General features: G+C 40.8%; 1 long non-coding RNA gene across 1 annotated transcript; it reads right to left on the minus strand.

Moving 5' to 3' along the window:
• Nucleotides 1–2,913: 2,913 nt before the first annotated feature.
• On the minus strand, nt 2,914–9,503 carry LOC107056776. The gene is made up of 3 exons (XR_001471161.4): nt 9,369–9,503; nt 5,508–5,596; nt 2,914–4,750 (listed from the first exon to the last, which is right to left on the minus strand). It is a non-coding gene; the product is annotated as an uncharacterized LOC107056776 (long non-coding RNA).
• Between the last annotated feature and the right edge of the window lie 11,729 nt (nt 9,504–21,232).

Raw genomic sequence — 21,232 nt, forward strand, 5'->3', positions numbered from 1 at the left:
TCTCAAAATCACAGAATCATAGAATGGCCCAGGTTGAAAAGGACCTCAAAGATCATGTAGTTTCAACCCCCCTGCTATGTGCAGGGTCGCTGACCACCGGACCAGGAAGCCCAGAGCCACATCCAGCCTGGCCTTGAATGCCTCCAGCGATGGGGCATCCACAACCTCCTTGGGCAACCTGTTCCACTGCGTCACCACTCTCTGTGTGAAAAACTTCCTCCTAGTATCTAACCTAAACCTCCCCTGTCTCCATTTAAAACCATTCCCCCTTGTCCTATCACTATCCACCCTCATAAACAGCCATTGCCCCTCCTGTTACATGCTCCCTTCAAATATTGGAAGGACAAATCTTCATCACTTCACCTTTTACTAAATCAGAGGAAAATCTGTGGGCATGAATCTCACTTTCCTGGAATCAGATGCAGATTCATAGGCTTGCTTACAAATGCATCCATGCTAGTACCTGTACCGCTATACAGAAAGGTTAAATTAACCACGTTTGGCACTCCTGGTAAACATCATTTTAGAGTCTGGTAAATATGCACAGTCAGGAAATTCATGTTCAGGAAATACATACTAAAAAATGTATCATTCTTCAATATTCAGGAGGATAAGTTTGTCTTTGTGGGGGAAAAAAAAAGTTTAAGTAATTAGCATTGTCTCTAGCTCAGATTCAGGAAGCTTATGTTCCACTTAACTCTCTCTTTCTTTGTTCCCTGCTGGTGGACCCAGGTTTTCAAAAATGCCAAGAAACAGTTCAAGGCATTCAAGCTTTGGGCCTCTAATAGAAAGGCCAGTCCATTGTCCACACTGCCTGTCCACAGCGACAGGCCCAAGGGGACAGCATGGAGCTGTGTCAGGGGAGGGGCAGCTGGGGGTTAGGGACAGGGTCTGCACCAGAGGGTGGTGGGCATGGAACGGGCTGCCCAGGGCTGTGGGCATGGCCCCAGGCTTCTCAAGTTTGAGAAGCATTTGGATAACTCCCTCAGAAATATGGTTTGGATTTTGCGTGCAGGCAAGAATTAGATTCGATGATTCTTGCGGGTCTCTTCCAACACAGGATATTCTAAGATTCTATGAAATGTCATATTTTTCTCTTTCTCCTTCTTGGCTTGTTAGGGACATCTGGTCCACCCTGACACTCTATTACAATGTATATATAGCCTGTTCATCCAAACCTTTGTCTTCTAGCGAGTTAGAAAAAACAGCAGAGTAATGGTGAAGCTGCCACAGCTTCAAGCCCCCAGGTCCAATCTGCAGCAAGGCTGAACACCTTTTTAAGTAGACACACATGCTGATGAACATATACAACCCATATACATATACACAGGACAGCACGTTAAGCACTCATAAAAACACAGAGAGCACCAGTGGCCTCATCTTGTTCCCTTCCCTGTCTGATCAGAATGGAGGTCCATTATTGTTAGAGAGAGAGAGAGAGACAGAGAGCGCAATGCATGCCTGTGCACATACATATTCACAAGTGGGTCCTGTTGTCAACACTCAGACCTAAGAGTGTGTGGAAGGTGGCCTTGACCTCCTTGCCTCTCCAGCAGCTGTCCCCTCCATGTGCCTCACCCTCAGAGACACCTTCCCCAATGACTTTGAGGCCACTGCAACTACTCACCGTAACATCCAGCTTGGTCTTTAGTAGTGATCACACTGATATAAGCACCCATACTCACTGCAGTTCTTGGCACCACACATACCTTTCAACCCATGAGCCCAACCCAGACACTGGCACTCAGACCACCTTGATCCTTCCCTTCTCTCATATCTAGTTCTTCCCTAAACACTCCTCCCCAGATGCTCTTCCTTGCATTCTGTTATGTGTCCCATATCCCTGTAGGAAGCAACTGCTTTATTCCTCAAGGTGCTGCAGAGAGTCCTTCTATCGACTCACTGGGTAGGCATCCTCCAGTCTATTGGGCTGAGGTTTTCTGGAACAGCCCGGGAGGCTGTTGTCAAATTAGTGCTATTGTGCTCTTTTTCTCTGTTGTAGTTTCTAGGGAAATAAATAGGAGGCATTACTTTCAGGGCTCAGTTTTCTACCAGCCTTGGTGGAGTATCCATCCTCACACCTGGAGTTACTTGATGATAAGCTCAACAAACTAAGTAAAGATATTTGATGTTGCCTTTCAGACTTCTAGGACACCTTCTGGTCTGTCTGTGGATGTTTATTGCATCCTTTGATCCTAAACTCTGTCCCACCAAAGTATGCTTTTCTGTGATAGCCTGAAAATTACCATCTGCTGGAAATAGAACTCCTTTCTCAGTATCACAGAAGATGACAGGAATCTTCTTTAAAGTGGAAGGCAACACTTAATCTTCACATAATAGAAAGAGTTAAATTGACTTTATCATCTTATTTGCTGAGTCTTGTCCTTTGTCTAGTCAATATTTGTAATGAGTAAGCCTGTCTTTCTCTAAGTTTATCTAAAGGTTTTCCAGACCAATTAAATTTTATGAGTCTTAAACATATGATACATTTTCTTCACAGGTTTTCCAGAATTTTACGTAATGTGCTATAGTACACATTAACATCAGGCAAGAGAAAACAATCTCCTACCAGCAAGTGGGCAGGCTCTGAATATAAAGCGGCTAATAGGTACATAAACCATTTAGCCATGAAAAATTGCATACCATGTAGAATCCACTATCTTGAAAAAAATTATTTTTCATGATGAAGACTTCTTCATAGCTTTCTAGTATCTCAATTTCAAAAACACAGCAATGAGGAAAAATTAAACTGAAAATACTGTTTTCATGTAAATCATTGAAGCTTCATTACTGATTTTGTTTCACATGGTGAGAAAACCCTACGTACAGAACTCAGTCAGCTGCATAGTGTACATACTATGTATACTACTGCACACACGAACATTATATAATTCATAGCGAAGAATATATATTATATGAGTAATGTTTAGATTTATTACTTTGATACGTATTTATTGTGCAGCTAAAGTAATATTAGTTATTTGTGTTTTGTACACATCTGAGATGTTCAGAAAAATACAGTAAGGTGGTAAATTGCTGATAATTAATGCCATAGAATAAAGACCCAGAGATCTCCTTAAAACAAACTTAATCATTTACATATCATAAAGGGAACCTTCACCAAAAGCAACAACAGATTTGATGCAGTGGAAAATAAATGATTTGTCACCTAAGGATGAGAAAACCTATGGAAACCTGAAGTAGCTCTAGAAGTCATAGTAGCAACATCACTGGGAGAAAATATTAAGGTCAAGAAACAAATTTTGAAGGAGATGTGTAACATGTTTTATTCAAATACCTGCTGTTAGAAATTGTGTTCAAGCTTTTGAGCACACGAGCCATACCTCAAGAGCAGCCTAACGACAGGCATTACAGGCAGAATTACAATTTCTTAGAGAAATATTTACTGTGAAGGAAGAGAGGAATATCAGAAGTTCAGCCATTTGTGGCAATGTAGCTGAAGTTGGATGTTTGAAGTGTGTAAACAAGCACCATACGTTTTTTTCATTGATTGCAGAAATTTCACATCACGCTGCTGTGACTCCCCTCCAGAATATATCTTTCCTAATTAGCTTGTGCATGCCTTTAAACCACATGTTATATGGGCTATTAAACAGAGGAAAGGCAAATTAACAATGAATCAATCCCTTCCACCAATCATTTCCCATGGACAAGATAGTTACCGAGAGTACCTGCTAACACAAGTGCACCTGATAGGGTCTGTGATGGAGCTGGTACTTCTGGTCAGTCCTTCTTCACAGTCCTGCAACCCCAATCTTCTGCTGCCCCACACAGACTGTGTAAATTCTCCACCCCCATGTCTGAATGCTTGCACAATAAAGTCAATTATCTGAACTGTTCTGTTTTCTTGCGTCCTGCTTATGCTTAGCAAAAGCAGTCCTTGGAGAGGCACATAGTAGGTCTCAGTGAAGTTGGGGCAGAATTAGATGGAACAATGAAAGGAATAGCTTATCTCTTGTCATACAGACACGTATTCCTCTTAGTCCCACACACTCTCTGGAAGAAGACAAAATGGGATCCCCTTAACTCTCCCTAATTTTGATTGTTCACAACAAAAATTAAGTCAAATGCACAAAATGTATGCATATTTCAAAACTGAAGCCAGCTGCATCATCTCAGTCCCAGCTAACTCTGTGTTGCCACTGAATACACAGCAGGCTATCTAGAAATCCTGGGGAAGAGAAGCATCTGAAACAACATGTTGTGTATAAAAAACATTCCTATTCGAGACAACCAGAAAACCTTCTTATTTCTGTTTGGTAATCAAAGAGCTTGCAGAGGCAAGGATCCTTAAACTGATGTAAATCACCATGCAGTTTCCATAGCAAGAAGGGTATTTCCATGTGCTTGCTCTGTTGTAAAGCATTTCTTACTGCTATTAGAAAGCAACAAAGCTAATCAAGTCTCCTCATCCTAACACCTTGGGAAAATAATAATTTAAAAACCTAAATAAATATTCAGTTTAAGTATTTGCTGTGACCTTTCAAGGACGTTCATTCTCATGTGATCACCCATCTTCAACTCCTGTTCACAGCTCCTTTTCCCTTTCTCTCTCCTACTTTTGGAACAGGAGGGAACTCTTTCTGTAGAAGGCCAACCCTCATTTGCAGTGGATGTTTCATGAAAGTTTTCATCCGTCTGGGAGGGCATGGAGAGGCGTACTTCCTGCAGCTCCTCTTCCCCACGACTCAGCTTGAAGACTGTATGCCCATTCTCCGGAGTTTTGATCCTAGCCATCAGAATCACAGAAAGAAGTTGGGTTTCTGCATTATTGTATAATAGTTGGGTAATGTTTATAATTTCTTAGCTCTAGTGCTGAGATTTTGGTCTTCAGTGATGTGTTGCTTTTCCCGCACTTTACTGGTGTCCTGTGTTTCACATAGGCAGTCACCAGGATGGCAACTACAATAGCAGCCTCCTGAATATTTTCAGCAAATATGCCAAAAATATAATGGCTTTTTTTTGTTTTGTTTTGTTTTTTAATAAATTTGTGTGGATGGTGGCTATAGGTATTTGATGGGCTTGATGTATGCTCCACATTTCCATATAGGAAGATGATGATGCTAATAAAATGATTATTTGAATAGCACTTTATGATTTAAAAGGAGTGATTTCGTGCACACGTACATGAGTCCAGACCTGGAGCTATTATATCCAATTAAAGCATTCTGCACTTGGGCATGCATTACAGTTAGCGCTCAGGAGGAATAGATGTATTTGTATTTTCAGTCTGATTGTAAAATTGAATCACTGTTTGCCTCCAGCTTAACCCCCTTACAGCTGAGTGGCTGAAGCAAAACTACAGATAAAACTAATAGACTAAATCTCTTCTTTGAAGAGGTTAACTAAATTAGATGGGGCAATTTTCTGTCTCTTGCATCTTTCTGCTTTGTAGTACCATGCACTGCTGAGTGTTCCAGAGAAATCAGAGCACTGGTACCCTCTGCCTGCCCCATAAGACTGAAACCAGAAGCACTCATCCCTACCTAAGGTCTATGCAGCAAGGGATATCTCTGTAGCGCAAGTTGCTATCATGGACAGCACAGCAACAGCCATTGCACTTCATCAGTCTCAACTGTAACAAGAACAACAGAGAGATCATTGTATTAAAAAAGGAATTCAGCACCATAAAAAAGTGGCATTTTATATATTCAAAGTGTGTCAGGAACAGTCACTGAGACAATCTCTTTCCACAGGAGTTATCTATGATCTACCAGCAAATTGCTACAGTGTTGGAAGGGGTAGAAGAGAACCACTGAGGCATCACATCCATTGGGGAAATTAACATGCCTTATCACCATGAGCTTGTCTGGTGACCTACACACTTGTATGAACCTGTCTGTGATCTCTCGTCCTGCACCTCATCCTATGCTAGGGTTAGTTGGATGAGCTTTGTCTGTTGAGGTTTGGCTGACTCTACACAGATCCCCGTGTCTTTTGGCAAGCAGGGAACTGCTGGCCTTTGCTGTACACTAACATCATCACTTTATGAAGCAGAGTTTCAGTACTTCTTTGGCTAGTAAAAAATGAGTGGAATTGCTTTTGGGGCTGAATGAAGTCAAGCAGAAGCTCTAACTAAGGAGAATTTAAAAAACACAGATCAGAACTAAAGAAGAGAATGCTGCCAAGCATGGAAATCATCTACAAGCTTCCCAGGACCTTGACTGAATGACTTAACCCCTTTAACAGTAAATATACAAGTCAGACTTCTTCAGCTTCATTCCTCAAAAATGGAAAGTATGTGTTGCTTGCTACCTATATACTTTCAGGGATCTCCCCTGACGCTTAAACTGGCCAACACTCAAATGAATAAGACAGTGATATTAGACAGTTGGAGCCCCTTGGTGTATGTTAATCCTATTAGTCAGAATGATAAAATCTTTAGCTTTTGGCACTGACTGATACATTCAGTTTTATTTGTGGAAGGAGTGGATGTGCAAACGTAGGTACTTAGTGTGATGATTTACCATCTAGCTGTTTGCCAGACTGATGGTACAGCTAAGAGGACTTCCTTCTTGGTGCATCCTTGCTGCATTCTGGAAAGGCCAAGGGCAGAGCATGTAGCCTTTGCTTACTGAATTCAATGCTCCTGGCTCCTGTTCACCAGGTCTCTGAAGAGGAAAGAAGTGCTTGTCTGGAGCACTTGGGGCACAATGTAACATGACAATAAAACAAGTGTTTAATTGTAGAGTATTTATAGAGAAAGTGAAAATAGGAATTGCCAATGACACATGAGAAAGGAATGGAAGTCTAGGCCTGCATGCAGATATCCTTGGGATCCTCCAAACATTCTTCCAGGAAAAAAAACAACACAGCTATCTTCCTGTTTTACCCCTGATTTCCCAGCTGTGGGGAGAAGGGTCATGTTCATTTTGGGAAACTGTGGTGATAGAGGGTTGAGTTGGAACCAAGGGAGCCTCCAAAACAGGACACTGTGTTACCTAGGTACTCAGTTTATAGGATATGAAGCTGCAGGCAGCATGCAGGCACTGAGGGAAGCTGACATCCAAGCATCAAACAGAAAAAGATTTGGAGGATTGCCTTTTTAAGGAAGATTTGCAGGATTATCAAACACATTGCAATAGAGCACAGACAGACTTATTGGGATATTTAACTATTGACTTGTCAGTTGTCGTGTTCACACTAGAATTCTGTTTGCTGCTAATATGAAAGGTTACGTGGAGAAATACACTGACTTTGAATTGCTTGGTAATCTCAAGATTTGCTGTTTTGTCAATGCATTGATTTGAATGTAAATTGCTCATAGCTTTGTTTCTTTACTAGAGGTGCAGTATTTAGAACAGAAATATCTATCTTTTCACCAAATATTATCAGTTCAGTTAAGGAGCATCAGGTTGGTTTTTATCCTTTCTTAATGTGTTGCATAAATTGTTCAGTACTTGGGGTTATTAAGTGGCCATTTTTATGTATTTTTAAATCTATATTAAAGCATGGCTCAGGTTGATAATGCTTGATTTTTCAAAGGCACCACGGTCACAAAAATCCCATTAACTTCAAAGGCATTTAAGAGTTCTCAGCACTTCTGAAAATCTGGTCATCCTGAGTGTCCATAACCATATTTTAATCAGCTATTTAAGCCTTTGTGGTCAGTGCGCACATCACCTTATCCTGCTCCCAGAGAGACCACTTACAGATGTCTCCTGATTCTCTATTTCGGAGTCAAGAGGTATATTATAACGAGATTGCCTTCCCTCCCTCTTTCTCACGAATATTTCAATGTTATGCAGAAAAGGAAAAAGATCTTCAATGTTGAGATTTCCTGAAGATTCTGCTGCCACAGAAGATGCATTTTTTTCTCTAGTGTGGATAAGCTTGTCTCTCTGGTTCCTCCCTTGTGCTTCCAGGCACACCATAACCATCTGCCCAAAAGCAGCACTACAGCAGCAAGCACTAGAATACAAATAGGAGATGCAGCAAAATCTCCCAGACAAGGGATGTTATGGGATGCGTGGTAATGTTAACGATTCCTGCAGGAGGATGCAGCATTCAAGTTCCCCATCGTGCCTTGTGGGACTTGTTCCGTCCACACTCCACCTCAGATCAAGGCACGTAACCCAGCTGTGCATACCTATTACATGGTCGCCTCTATTCTGCAAAGAAAAACGGATGAGTGGATGAGTGTCTCCCAGCATGTGCAGAGGAACGCTGTCCTCAGTTCTCACACACTTCTCAGCTCAAGAGCCCCAGTTCAAACTATACGTTAGTCAACAAGACAGCCCCTGTAGCACTTGATGTCCACAGATATGCAGTGGTATGGAAGAAAGTGAGGGGTCGTCTTCCTTGACAGAGTCTACCACAATAATCGGTGCAATTGTTCTCCCCTGTATTAGTGTGGGTGCAGAATCACAGTGTTAATTTCCCATTAAAATAGGGGTTTTGATTTACAAAAAGCTGTCCTTTCTTTGCTTCCCCAGATTGAAACCCTGACAGGGTGCATTTCCCACATGTCGATACTGAACGTAAAGACATTCCTTGCAAGTTGAAAAAAGAATCATGAAAATATCTTTACCAACCTCTTTTAGTAGACACTGACATTGACATAGATCTAAGCTCAACTTACCTGAAGCAGTTTTCACCAGGGGACAACATGTATTTCTAAATTGCCTATAACATACTAAATAATGAAACAGCAAGCTAAGGAGGGAGAGGGGAAAAGAAGAGAGAGAGACAGAGAGAGAGAGAGAGATCCAATAGTTTCCTTCTAATGAAGTGTGACCAACAAGTTCTAGACATGGTTTTGGTCCGATGTGGAGAAAGCTGATCTGCAAGATTACCAGACACTCCTCTGCAGAGGAGTGAAACTTCAACATTTTAACATTTTGTTAATAGGTAAGTTCAGCAGTACAGTGAAAACATCCAAATGGAAGTTAAGCCACAGCTGGTTTACAAAGTGGCTTTTTGAAAATATCAGCAGCTGCACTCTGGACTGTAGTTTCTCACCCAGGAGGGAAGGGCTCTTTCCCTGTAAAGCATCATGCTGCTTGGGCTGCAGACAGATGGCATACCCAGGAGCCTCCTGGGCACACAGATGTGAAGCTGTTAGAGAATCTGGGTGTGAAAGACTCACTTCTTACAGAATGACCTAGAAAATTAGGCAAATCATGTAAAGCATTTGTTGGCCCAGCTAAGTATCCTGTGACTTCCCTGCTATCAGCTAGTTCTGTGCAAGGTGCGTCCACAATTATTCAGTGAAGGAGGGAGAAAGAAAACAATAATTAAAACTAACTTAGACTCACTTTAAATTCAACTCATAGAACTAGAGTGAAGTCTTGGGTTAGAAGCACAGAATCAGCATTTGTGACATAAAATCGTGGAGATTTATTTACCATGAGGTGCAGAAATGATGCCACGCTCTTGCTTTTTACTTCTGTCTATCGATCTTGAATAGCCTGAGCCTCCCCAGTCCAGTAAATGACCAAGCTAAGCAGTGGCTTATTTTCTGTAGGCCTGTAGCTATGTATAGTGGCATTCTCAAAATCACGAGGGTTTTTTTAAGCAGTATTTGAAGAAATTCATGAGTCACCAGATGACTCTCTTTGAACAATGAGTTTTATTCACCAGTAATGTAAAGATATGGCCAAAGCTCATGAAATACACTCAGAATAAATTATCTGCAAAGACAATAAAACACCTCTGCAACACATTTCCTTGGCTGTCTTTGTCTTTACACACTTCAAAATAAAGAAGGTATTTTTTCATACACATTCCATTTTTTGTGACTCCATGTCTGAAAACCTCTTAACTGAGGTTTGACTCTTTACACAGAGAGAGAGATTGACAACATGGATGATTTGGGCTTGAACTTCAAACTCCCACGATTCTTCATGGTGTGGTAGAGGCAAAGGCTTGATTCATGCCTATCCTCATAAGCACTTTCTAATGTTTGCTTGCACACTGCATTTTTAGCTGTGAATCATGTTGTTTTCATATTACATTCCTCTCCCCCAGAATTCCCAACATTGGTCTCTTATTATATCTGCTAAAAAATTTGACTAGCATATATATATTGTCTCTTAAGTCGGGGAGACCACAAATAGGAGTAGCACTGCAGCCATTAATGGAGTAATGGGGCAGTATTATCATTTATGCTTTCACTGTGCCAGGAAGGACAAGCTGTGGTTTACAGATTTCACAATCTTGCTTTGTCAGACAGACAGACTGCTATGTAAAATACTCCACAAAATCCTGAAAGGAACTTGAAGTCAGATCCAGTTCAAATTTCAGCTAGATGAGCCAGCTGGAAAAATCAAAGAAGATAAAAAAGGGAAGAGGAGAAAAAAACACTGCCAAACTATTTCTTCTTAAATTGTGTCAGTTTGATTTCTTGCAGACACAAGTTGAGTTTATTATTGCATTTTCTAATACCCCTAAGCTTTGGGATATTTCTCTTTGCAATTTTGCTGAATTTATCATCACACTATTAGCTCAGCCTGCTTAGTAGCCTGTGTCTGGGAGGCAGCTGGTACTGCTCCTGAGAGAAGCCCCCACCCCACACATTTACAAACACTCTCAAGCCACTGCAGTTTTCCATTTTCTTTTCCTTTTCTTTTTCTTTTTCACTACAATCATAAATGTATAACATTTGTTGGTTTGAACAAACCTCCTCTCCAAGATGAAGAGGCCAGGAACAGAGGGATAGAGGACAATACTCTGGCCCCTTCGAGGTCTGGGGGAACATTGCCATTGACCTGAGTGAGGCCAGGATTTTAGTCTGAGTTTTTCTACAAAACAAGCTCCTGTGCCAAATCTTTCATATGGACATTTCAGAAAATGATCAGAGGAGAAGATGCTGTTTTCTCTGAAAAGATGATATTCATAGATATGCTAGAGGAGGGGAATTCCTATTTACACTAGGTTAATATTAAGTGAGGACCCTGATTCCAGCACTGACTGAAGCACAGATCAAAAAAGCAGAGTTATTAGTGCTGGTCAGCAGTGGAGCCACCAGGCCATCAGGGCCTAGGGCAAGCACAGCATTGCAATCCTTCTCCAGCCTGGCAGCCTCCAGCCATCCCTACACACCACCCCTTTCTCCCTCTCCTCCCAGGGAAGACTTGACTTGCTGCAGTTCTGATAGGATCACAGCAAGAGAGCCACAGCTAACCATCATCTTGATGGCCTTGGCCATGAGGCACTGACCTTTTCTACACTGTAGTGATTATTGTCTTGGGTATAGCTACTGAATGACATTTTAAAAAAAAACAACCCAAAACAAGAAATATTAAATATAAGCACACACATATTAATCCAGAAAGTTACTCTGGAAAATTGCAGACTTTAGCCACTCTCCAAAGACCTCAAAGGTTTTGAGTTAGCTTCAGAGATTCCACCCCATCTTCATCTTTACTCTGATAAATCCTGATGATGTTTCTGCAAAGCACAGCCACAAGCCACTGAACCAAACCAGTCAAGTACATTAAATGAGCAGCAACATCTACCATTACAGAACGTTAGGTGTTCAACAGCAAACACCGCTGAACCCAGAAATAGCTTTTGTCCTATTTGCTGTATCTCATGCACACAAAGAAGTGCCTGCTTATTTGTTGCCTGGTTTGGCTGCTGCTTGATTTTGTCTTTATAGAGGATTATAAACAAACTCTCAGCTTTACCTCAGTTAAAAGAATAAAAAGTCAGTATCTCCATTAGTCATCATTTTCAGCCTTCTCCATCTTTGATCCCAGCCAGAAGACTCAGAAGTTTCAAAACAACACACCTGCTAATGACAGTACATTTCAGATTGACAGTCTGGCACTAAGAAAAAATGTACCACAGATTAAATGTTCTTCTCAATTTGTTGGATCTGGTATTTTCTAGTTTGTTAGATATTTAAAGCTGCTGTTTTCATTTGCCATATTTGGTTGTTTAACTATTTCAATGATCAATCTGACTCCACCTTACTAATTTAGTTATGAAGGTTTTCTCTTCATGTCACCCTGCCCGTGTCTTCGCAGTTTGAAGCTAACTTTTTTCCAAGAATCTGTTTTACAGCTCTAAAGTATCTCATGCAAAGTCCCCCAGTCACCACATAACACAGTGTCTGGCTCTAGAACCTCTCTGCAGTTAGCATTACAGATGGCCTTTCCCTAATCATTCTTCCTAGAACATTCTTCCCATTAATCTTACAACAAAGGATGGCCTCATGCAGTGCACTCAAAATGACCTGACTTCTCTTAAGAATGGATTTTGGTGAATAGGCAGCAAGGAGAGAGGTAAAAGAATGATTTTCACCATCTCTTCTAACACTAGAGAGGGAACCAAGTGAAACTTGCAGGTAGCAGGTTCAAGTAGAAAACCACACCTGGTAGCTCAAATAATTAAGTCTCTTTTCATGGGAAACTGAGAATGCTGAAAAATTACATGAACTTTACAAAGAAAGAATTAGATATATTCATGAGGAAAATAAATCCATGAAGATGTGTTAAACAAGTTGTCTCTCCAGCAAGTGAACTGCTGCCCTGAGTATACCAATTTTAAGAGAAGGAACAGAAGCCTACACTAATAGCAAGTTGTCCTTCCAATTAATCTTACTAGATATTAGAGAAAAAAATATATAAAATCAAGTTAAACCCTTGATTTAACAGTATTTCTTGTAGTTCTGTGAAAGAGGTAAAAAAGCATGGAATTTGCATGATTATATATATCTGCTGTAGTAATAGCTTAGGAGACTACTGCTAGCATTAGTTTCTTGCATTTTTATAACCTCTCACTGATAATTTTAATTTCCTTTTTATTATATTTATTCAATAATTTTTACATTCACCTTTAATTGTATCTTTTATTGCAGAAGACTGGGATCAAATTTAGATGAACTGCTTTAAAAGGGAAGGATGATAAATTCTGGTATATGGCTTGAACATTAATGTGAACAGCGTTCCTTTTGTATAGAAAGTTCCTGCTTGAAAAGTCTATAAAATGCTGAGAGAGTCCCTTCTCAAGATGATCAGTCTGGAAGTGCTTGTTAGAGTCAGCAATAAAGAGCAAGAGTGGGAGCTAATGAGAGAAGACCCATTAGACCATCCCACCACTTGTTTCAGCCACTTCACCTTGACTGCTCAGGCTCTCTACATTTGGCCCTGCTCTTCTTTGAGAAAAGAAAAACTCAGGACAAATTCCTTTTTTTTTTTTTTTTTTTTTAAACTAGATGTATAGCAAGCACCTTCAAATATGCCTTTTTTTTTTTTCTGTGGTATGCTGATAAAGACATACTGCCCATGTCTCCACAAAGTTAGCCTCCGATCAAACCTCTTCACAGTCTAACATAGATGCTCTATGTCCCATTAGCTGCCCCCATGGCATGTTGGTCTTCCTCCACAAACAAGGTTAAGCAGGTTCCCCCCCCTTTGCACAGAAGCTGTGAGCACTGAGCTCACCAGGACACACAAGTCAGCCTCATCCTTCACTGCATGGCAGCACGGTGATTTGTCTTTGCCTGTGCACAGTAACCTACCCAGCATCACGCATGGTGTATGGAGATCTGATGCTTGGTAGCATGCAGTATGTAAACTACAATTTCACAGTCCCAGGAGCTCTTCCAAGTTTCATGACTGACTAGGAGTCTTATTAATTAAACATGCTCCATGTTATTACAGCTCTTGTATCAATTAGGCCCTGAATTGGTGCCCTGTTATACAGAGCAACAATGCCGTTGTCCTTTGGATCTTACACTGGTGTTTTGACTTATTAGTTTGGTTCTTTAATCCAGATTTTCAAACATGTGGTTAATAAAAACTGAAGGCTTCCATTATGTAGCTATAGCACAGGCCATACTTATAAATTTAATTACTTCTCATGGGCTTGTACTAATTATATCACTTCAGTTTTATTTAAATGCTTATGAAACCTTTTGATTCAGAACAGGGAAAAAAAGGAAGAACTTTATATTCAGATCAGTAATGCATCAGGCTCCCAGTTTGACCAGCACTCTCACTTGCTCACTTTGAAATCAGCATCTTTTCACTTTCAGCTTTACCCAAATTCATCTGCTGGGCATTTGATATTTCTTTCTCTCCAGGGGAAGTAATGTGTTGGAGTTACAATTTTTGATCTCATTAATACAAAAATAGCATCAGTTTCAGCTGAATATAGAAAACTAAAGTTAAAAAAATAATAATACTTTCGTTATTGTGTAGACTTACGCAATTAAAATTCCACAACAGGCTCCTAGGCTCTATGTAAGAGTAGATCTGTAGAGTTGATCTGCTACTTCCTCCCTGAATTTATGATGCTTTTTCTGTTTAGAAAGATTATAATTTATTTTCCATTAAATTTTTTCTCAATATCTTTCCTTACCACCACAGTCAGGTCAAGGTTTTTTCTGTGTGAGGTAGGAGAGGCATAGAAGGCAATACTTGAGAGATGCATATAAAAGCTGTAGTGGTTTGAAGGACCCTTGGGAGTCACATACGAACAAACTTTCCTGACTGAACTGAGAGCAGGAAAGACTCAAAGCCAAATAATTAACTTTGAAGTTCTTCCTCATCTGGCAGGTTACGTAGTGCTAATCCAGGAAAGCACACTATGTGGTGACAGCATGCATCTAGGGACAATAAAGAAACATAAACAGACAAAAAATGTCTGAAAGGTGTTACTGTAGGGGCAATCTGTGCTGTCTGCCAGCCAGCTAGGAGAGATGAAGGGAGAAGGTCTCTTCTTCGTCCTTCAAAAGATGATATATTTGTTGCAGTAGGGAGAGGAAGGGACAAAACATCTCCTCTGTGACACTACCCCTGAAGTGGGGAGCACCTCAGTGTGGAGGAGGAGTTCTTGGAGAGAGCAGTAGGGAGATACCCAGCAGGACACCTTCTTGTGCTGCCAGGGGAGGCTGGAAGACTATACATGACCAGACTGGAATTGGAGTGCTTATTAACCATTTTAGGTAGCACACAAAATGTTGTCCTTCTGGGAGGCACAGAAAATGCCACCCTTGTAATGTCTAGGGTAATCAAAGAATCATAGAATGGTTTGGAAGGGACCTCTAAGATCATCAAGTTCCAACCCCCCTGCTATAGGCAGGGAAACCCCCACTAGACCAGGTTGCTCAAAGCCCCATCCAGCCTGGCCTTGAGTGCTTCCAGGGAGGGGGCATCCACAACTTCCCTGGACAACCTGTTTCAGTGTCTCATCACCCTCACAGTAAAGAATTTCTTCCTAATATCTAGTCTGAATCTACCCCCTTCCAGTTTAAAACCATTTCCCCTTGTCTTGTCACTACATGCCCTTCTGAAGAGACCCTCCCTAGCTTTCCTGTAGGCCCCTTCAGTTACTGGAAGGTCGCTATGAGATCACAGCAAGTGACATGCACAAAATCCCTTGCATGACAACTGTGGCAGCCTCAGAGGGGCACAATGGAATCAGCAGCAGAGGCAACTGATCATCAATCTGGGATGAATATCAGGTCTAAATAGTAGAAAAGATCTGCAAGGCCTCAAGAGATGGGCAACTCCAATGATTATTCACCACTGCAAATCCAGAAATCCTCTTCTGAAAATATTCAGCACAACATCTTGAGCAGGGCTATCATAGCTCATCAATTTATAACCAGTAAAAGCAATGTGAAAATCTGAGCATCCATTAATTACTTTTCCATTGTCTGTTCATTTGGTTTGTGTCTTGACATGTGAACCTATTACTGTCCTTGGCTGGTCTGCTTGCTCAGTAGTTGTTCCCGTGAGATTCAGTTGAAGAAGTCCTGGTCCAGTCTGGCTGCCTATTGCCTCTGCAAGCCAGAGCCGGCTGTACCTATGCAATCCCTGACAGCTGTTTTTTAACAGAACCAAAAAATCCTGCTGGGAGAAACAGTGAGGGGTCTCACATTGGAGGACTCATTGTTCATCTGTTTATGAGATGAGTTTTGTTTGTTATTTTGGAAGGTGGGTGGAAAGATCCCTTTGTTCAACATGGTACTCCTGGTACAACAACCAGGAGATTTTAATTTAAAGAAATAATAGGATGACTTTTGCCTGCCACACAGAAATAAAAAAAGACAATTTCACATCTGGATGATTGACTCCAATTTACAACAATCTTGTAACAATAATCATTTCAATAATGTGGCTTGCCAAGGGTTTTAGGGCAGCTAACTGAATTATAGCAAATCTTTACAATTACATTTATAATGAATGCAGCTAGAGAAGCCTCAACAGCCTTCCCTTTTCATTTACTGCTGATTACTCACTCAAGGAGGATCCCACCCTTCAGCAAAGAGCAGCAAAGCAGCACACAAAACAGTCTAGCCCCCTGCAGCCTCTAGGAGAAGAGGCTGCAGAATGGGAGAGCACTGGTGGTGTATATAGTCTCCTAGTGCTCATCTTAATCATTTTGCTAAGGACTGTTTCGATCTATTTATTCCTGTGCCAGCTTATTTTCTTCGATCACTTTGAATCTTCTCTATGCAGTCAGTGAAGTGGAAGCTGATTGTGTGCCTTTGCACTATGCTTAATGGGGAAGGAGGTCTGCTGATGGCAGGAGACAAGGCTCAGATGTCCTGTAATTATGGGGAAGACACATTTGGGGTTATTTTGTAGCATAAAAACATCACAATAAAGGGAATAGTCAGGCCTAACATCTCCTGTCACTCTGTGACAATGGGCTCCGTAAAGGAAATACACAACAGTTTCCATGCTACTTTCCATTTTACTTGCCATACTCTTACACAGCACTTTTCTAAAGGGCAGTTCCCTCCCTCACAGGATGCAGACTTCATCCTCAGGGCTGGAGAAGAGTAGATCTGTTGCATGCTCATAGACACTGCATTTCAGAGAGCAGGGGGCCAGCCACAGTATTTGCATCACAGGAGATTCAGACAGCTCTACCTTCTATCTTCCATCATCCTAACAAGCTGGATAGCCCATGTGTCTGCTGTGAGTTCAATCCTTCACTGTGAGATAGTCAAGAACCCCTGAGTGGCCAGCCGTAGCCTGCTCTCCTCATCCAGGCTGCTCACCAAGGATCTTCTGAGCATGCAGACAAGACCTAACACGGAAATCACCAAACTAAGTATTTATGTCTACTGTGAAGACCTTAGTGTTGTGAAACTCAGTACAGTATGTGAAGTAAGCTCCTCAGTAGGCGCCTCAAAATCTGCTCAGACAGGTACACCAGAAGGTACATTTTTCTTGGTACCTTGCAGCAGTCCTGGATATCTATTACATGTGTATGAACTGGCTTGGGTGAAAATGGACAATATGGCATTACTGCAGCACTAAACCACACTCCTGATTTACATACGGAGTACAAATGTTAATGTGGACCTGTGCAAGCAACTAGCAAGAACATGAGTTTGTAGAGCTTCAGATTCACACTACATAAAACGCTAATTTTTTTGCTTGGTTCAACATGTAACAGTTCCAGCAGCAGCCTGTAAGCACACACGTGTTCTTAACTGGTTTTCTTCATCAGCATCATATGAATAGGAAGTTTTCATACCCATGATGGTGTTGTGTGACTAAATTGAAGACTTCTAAAACTGTCAGTTGTCATCCCATATATAAATAAGCAATAGTCAAAGCAAGCTACAAGCTAAGCAGCCTTTAGAGAGCCCTCTGTAGTATTATTGTACTAGGTCATCTCTGCACATTAGTGCTTTAAAGCGCAAGTTTCCTCCTTTTGAAGTCAATGGGGTTTTTGTAACAGCAGTGGAGAACCATTTTTTTTCATCACCAACAATGAAAGTCAATGGTTCAAAAATTTCTGGTGTGCTGAGCCCGGCATTTATCCTGCTGATAAACAGTTTTCACTCTTTCTTTGTGTTCCTTTATGTCCTGACTTCCTCTGACAGCTGCTTCCCATTCAGACACCAAGCATTTCCCAGGTAAAGGGACATCTAGGTTTGAGCAGTACCTGGCAAAGTAATGACAGTAATGGTAAGGATTCATATGTTTCCAAAGGAGATACAGAGGGACTTGGCAGATTTTAACAAAGTGAAGAAATTATTCTCAGGAGAAATGCTAAAAGATATGAGTGCCCTTACCTCACTCTTCAGGATGTGCTTCATCATTTTTCAATATTGATCATTGTAAGACTGGGCTACCCTCTCTGCTGCTCTGGTTTCTTTGCCAGCAGGAGTTATAACTAATTCAGTCAGGCAAACTAAAAGCCCACCTTAAAACTTCAGTTTCTGCCCTCATGACTCAAGTCTCATCGTTCTTGGCAGTCAGCATTCCACCTAGTCTGCAGACAAAAGCTTGGTTTTCTTAATGCCAGTACAATGAGCCAAGGTAGTTCTGCACTGCGCAGATGTACAGCACCTTTGACAGAGAGAAAAAAAAGCTCCCTCACATTAGTGTGTCTTGTACAGCCACGGAAAGAAACAGGAATACTTCTCTGACAAAATTAGCAGGGTTTTTTTGTTTTGTTTTGTTTTGTATTTGAATTATTCAGATACAAATTTGCTTTTAAACCTTCAGTTCCAGGTATATTTCTTCCACAGCATGGCCCACATTCAGGATAATGAATGTATAACTATACATATAACTGAATGTAACACTGTGATGAACAAAGAGGAGAGTCAGCCAGGACGTGCCAGGTCGAATCTCCTGGGTGGTGTTGTAATTGACTTCTGAGCTTTGTTAAATGCAGCAACACTCAGTCCACTGCTTGTGCTCCTGAGCTTAGCAAGCTACTGGTGGACAGTTTTCTTAGACCCATCACAGAAGCAATGAGGAAGCCATGTGAGCTTTGGCTGCAGCCCATATCCCATTCTCCGCTATGGCTCACACACAACTTAAAAAGAACATAGAGCCTACATGGGGCATGCTCTCAGAAGCAGAATTGATGTTAGTGGCTGCACTGTCCTAGTCACAAACATACTTTGTTTAACTGCTTGGGTGTGGAGAACACCACAGCCACGACATCAGAAGATGACCTATATGTTTATGACACCACCAGGAAAAATCAAAACTTCAGTTCTAAAAGCATCAAAATCTTGTTATCTCCCCTTCTCCTTAATAAGAAAAACTGTATCTTTTCAACATTTCTGTTAACAGAAATGAGACTTCATGCTCAGACGGGCAGAAACCTCACCAGGTTTTGCATGCCAGCAAACTCTCAGCAAGTTGAAGAAAGCCAAACTCACTTGTTTCAAGAACTTAATACATTCATCCAAATCTGAAAGATGCTTTTCACTGATGGGGACATCAGCTGTGAAGAAGGTTGTGCTATAAATCCCTGATGAAGCATAAAGGGCTTGCAGCATCTCACAGGCAACAGGGCAGAAAGTGGACAGGAAAACTGCCATCCCACCATTTGTTTTTTTTTTCCCCTAGTAGAGCAGGAGTTTTATCTACTCCAGAGGAAACTAGAGGAAATGCTTGCATCTTCCCTCCCTTACCTCATATAGAGGCAGGGGTTGGCCCAACTCTGTCCTTAAAATAGCAGATTGAGAGGGTAGAAAGTCACAGTCTCTGAACTGCTTTTAGAAAACAGAGTATGTGAATACTCACATAGCTACGTAGAGGTTAAAGCAAGCCAGGAACCAACACCAGAGGACCCAGGGGATAAAAAACAGAGTCGGGTCAAGAACTTCTTAATGATGTGCCTTGGTTGATGATTTTGGTTTAGAAACCAAAAGCTGATGTTTTTTTGTTGAACTGCTTTTTTATTTAATTGGACATGGTTTTTTGACTGAGCTGTGACATTCTAGCAGGGAAAAGACAGTAAAGGTTATACTGCCCTATGGCTTTGGGTGTTGGCTCTTGTCAGTCCACATGGATGCTCAGTCAAAACAACTGCAACAGGCTGTACTTTTAGGTCAGTGAGGTTTGGATCTCTGAAAAGCAAGACAGTTGTTTCCAACCAGTATCTGTTTTGTCCCAACCCATTACTCCAATGCTTTGTCCCACATTTATGTCAAAAAAAGGCTTGAAATATTCCAGCAAATAATTGCCTTCATTCTTTTGATGAATTCTCTTTCTTTTCAGTAGAAAAATGTGTCAGTTGACAGATAGGGTAGGAAAGAGACTCAAAGTCAATAAGAAAAAGAAGTATCAACTTTTAAATGATGCCATCAAGTTACAAGCCTTGTCACTTTGATCTCCTCTGGTGAATGCTTGCTTTGGCAGCACAATCCTTCACACAGCTGGCTAAGAAGTAGCTGTGGTAGCTACACACAGATCACTTAAAGAAATTTTGCCTCCCAACATTGACAGTTAGTTATTTGCTCAGTAGGCTCAGAAGAAAGGACTAAATATGCCCAAACTGCATGCAAAAGGACCTTTAGAAGTTTTGCACATATCATAAAGGGCTTTTTACTCAGCAGGCTCTGTTTTTCAATTCCAGGAGTATTTTAACACAAGAAGCTCCGTTCAGATCTCCTATAAATGAGTAAGAGAACTGCAGGATGGAAACTAATTAAACACCTCAAGTATCACTAACCTAATATCCTAGCTTTTCTACGTGCATTTTTCTGTCTGACACTGAAAAAAACTTGGAGTAATAAAATATAATTTAAAAAAAAGTAAAAAAAAATAAAAGTATTATTTGTTCTTCTGCCAAAGAGAAATTCATCATCTACAAAACATGATTTTTTTTATAGAATTCATCTACTAAATTGCATGTTCAACCAATTTGGAAAACTTTTATACCACTTGGTAATCTTCTCTTTTTTTTTTTTTTCTGTAAGAGCAACACTCAATTAAGCAATCTCCCAGTATTCAGGTTCAAAATATTCTCCTGTCTGTTCTGTCATCAACTTGATTACTTACAATATTTGCTTATGAACAAAAACACTGAAGATAGAAAAGCAGAGAGAAATTCCTGAAAGGTTTTTCATTTGTCTAGTGCAATGGAAGGTGCTAAAGTATCTGACTTTATCACATATTCCATTAAAAAACAAACAAACAAACAAAAAACAACCAGACTTCACGATAATGAAGCTGACTAACTTTTCTCCCTTTTACTTCTTAAAAAGTCATATTCAAAGTCTTGCTGGAACTTTTAGCTGTGCATGCCCCTGTTCATGTCAGGGCAGTTGGACTAGGTGACCTTTAAAGACCCTTTCCAACTCTAAGGATTATCTGTTTTTATGACTCTATGAACATGTTGGCAATTTGTTGTACTATTTTGGTTGACCCACCAGAAGTTTGTGTCTCCTGAGCTACTGATGCTGAGCTGCCCATTTGTGTACTCCTGCAGATATGAGTTCTGCTCTACCTCCAGCTCTCAAACCTGAGCCCCTCTCAAACCTCCAGGTCCC

This window comes from Gallus gallus, chromosome 1, assembly GCF_016699485.2.
Source record: "Gallus gallus isolate bGalGal1 chromosome 1, bGalGal1.mat.broiler.GRCg7b, whole genome shotgun sequence".
NCBI lineage: Eukaryota > Metazoa > Chordata > Aves > Galliformes > Phasianidae > Gallus > Gallus gallus.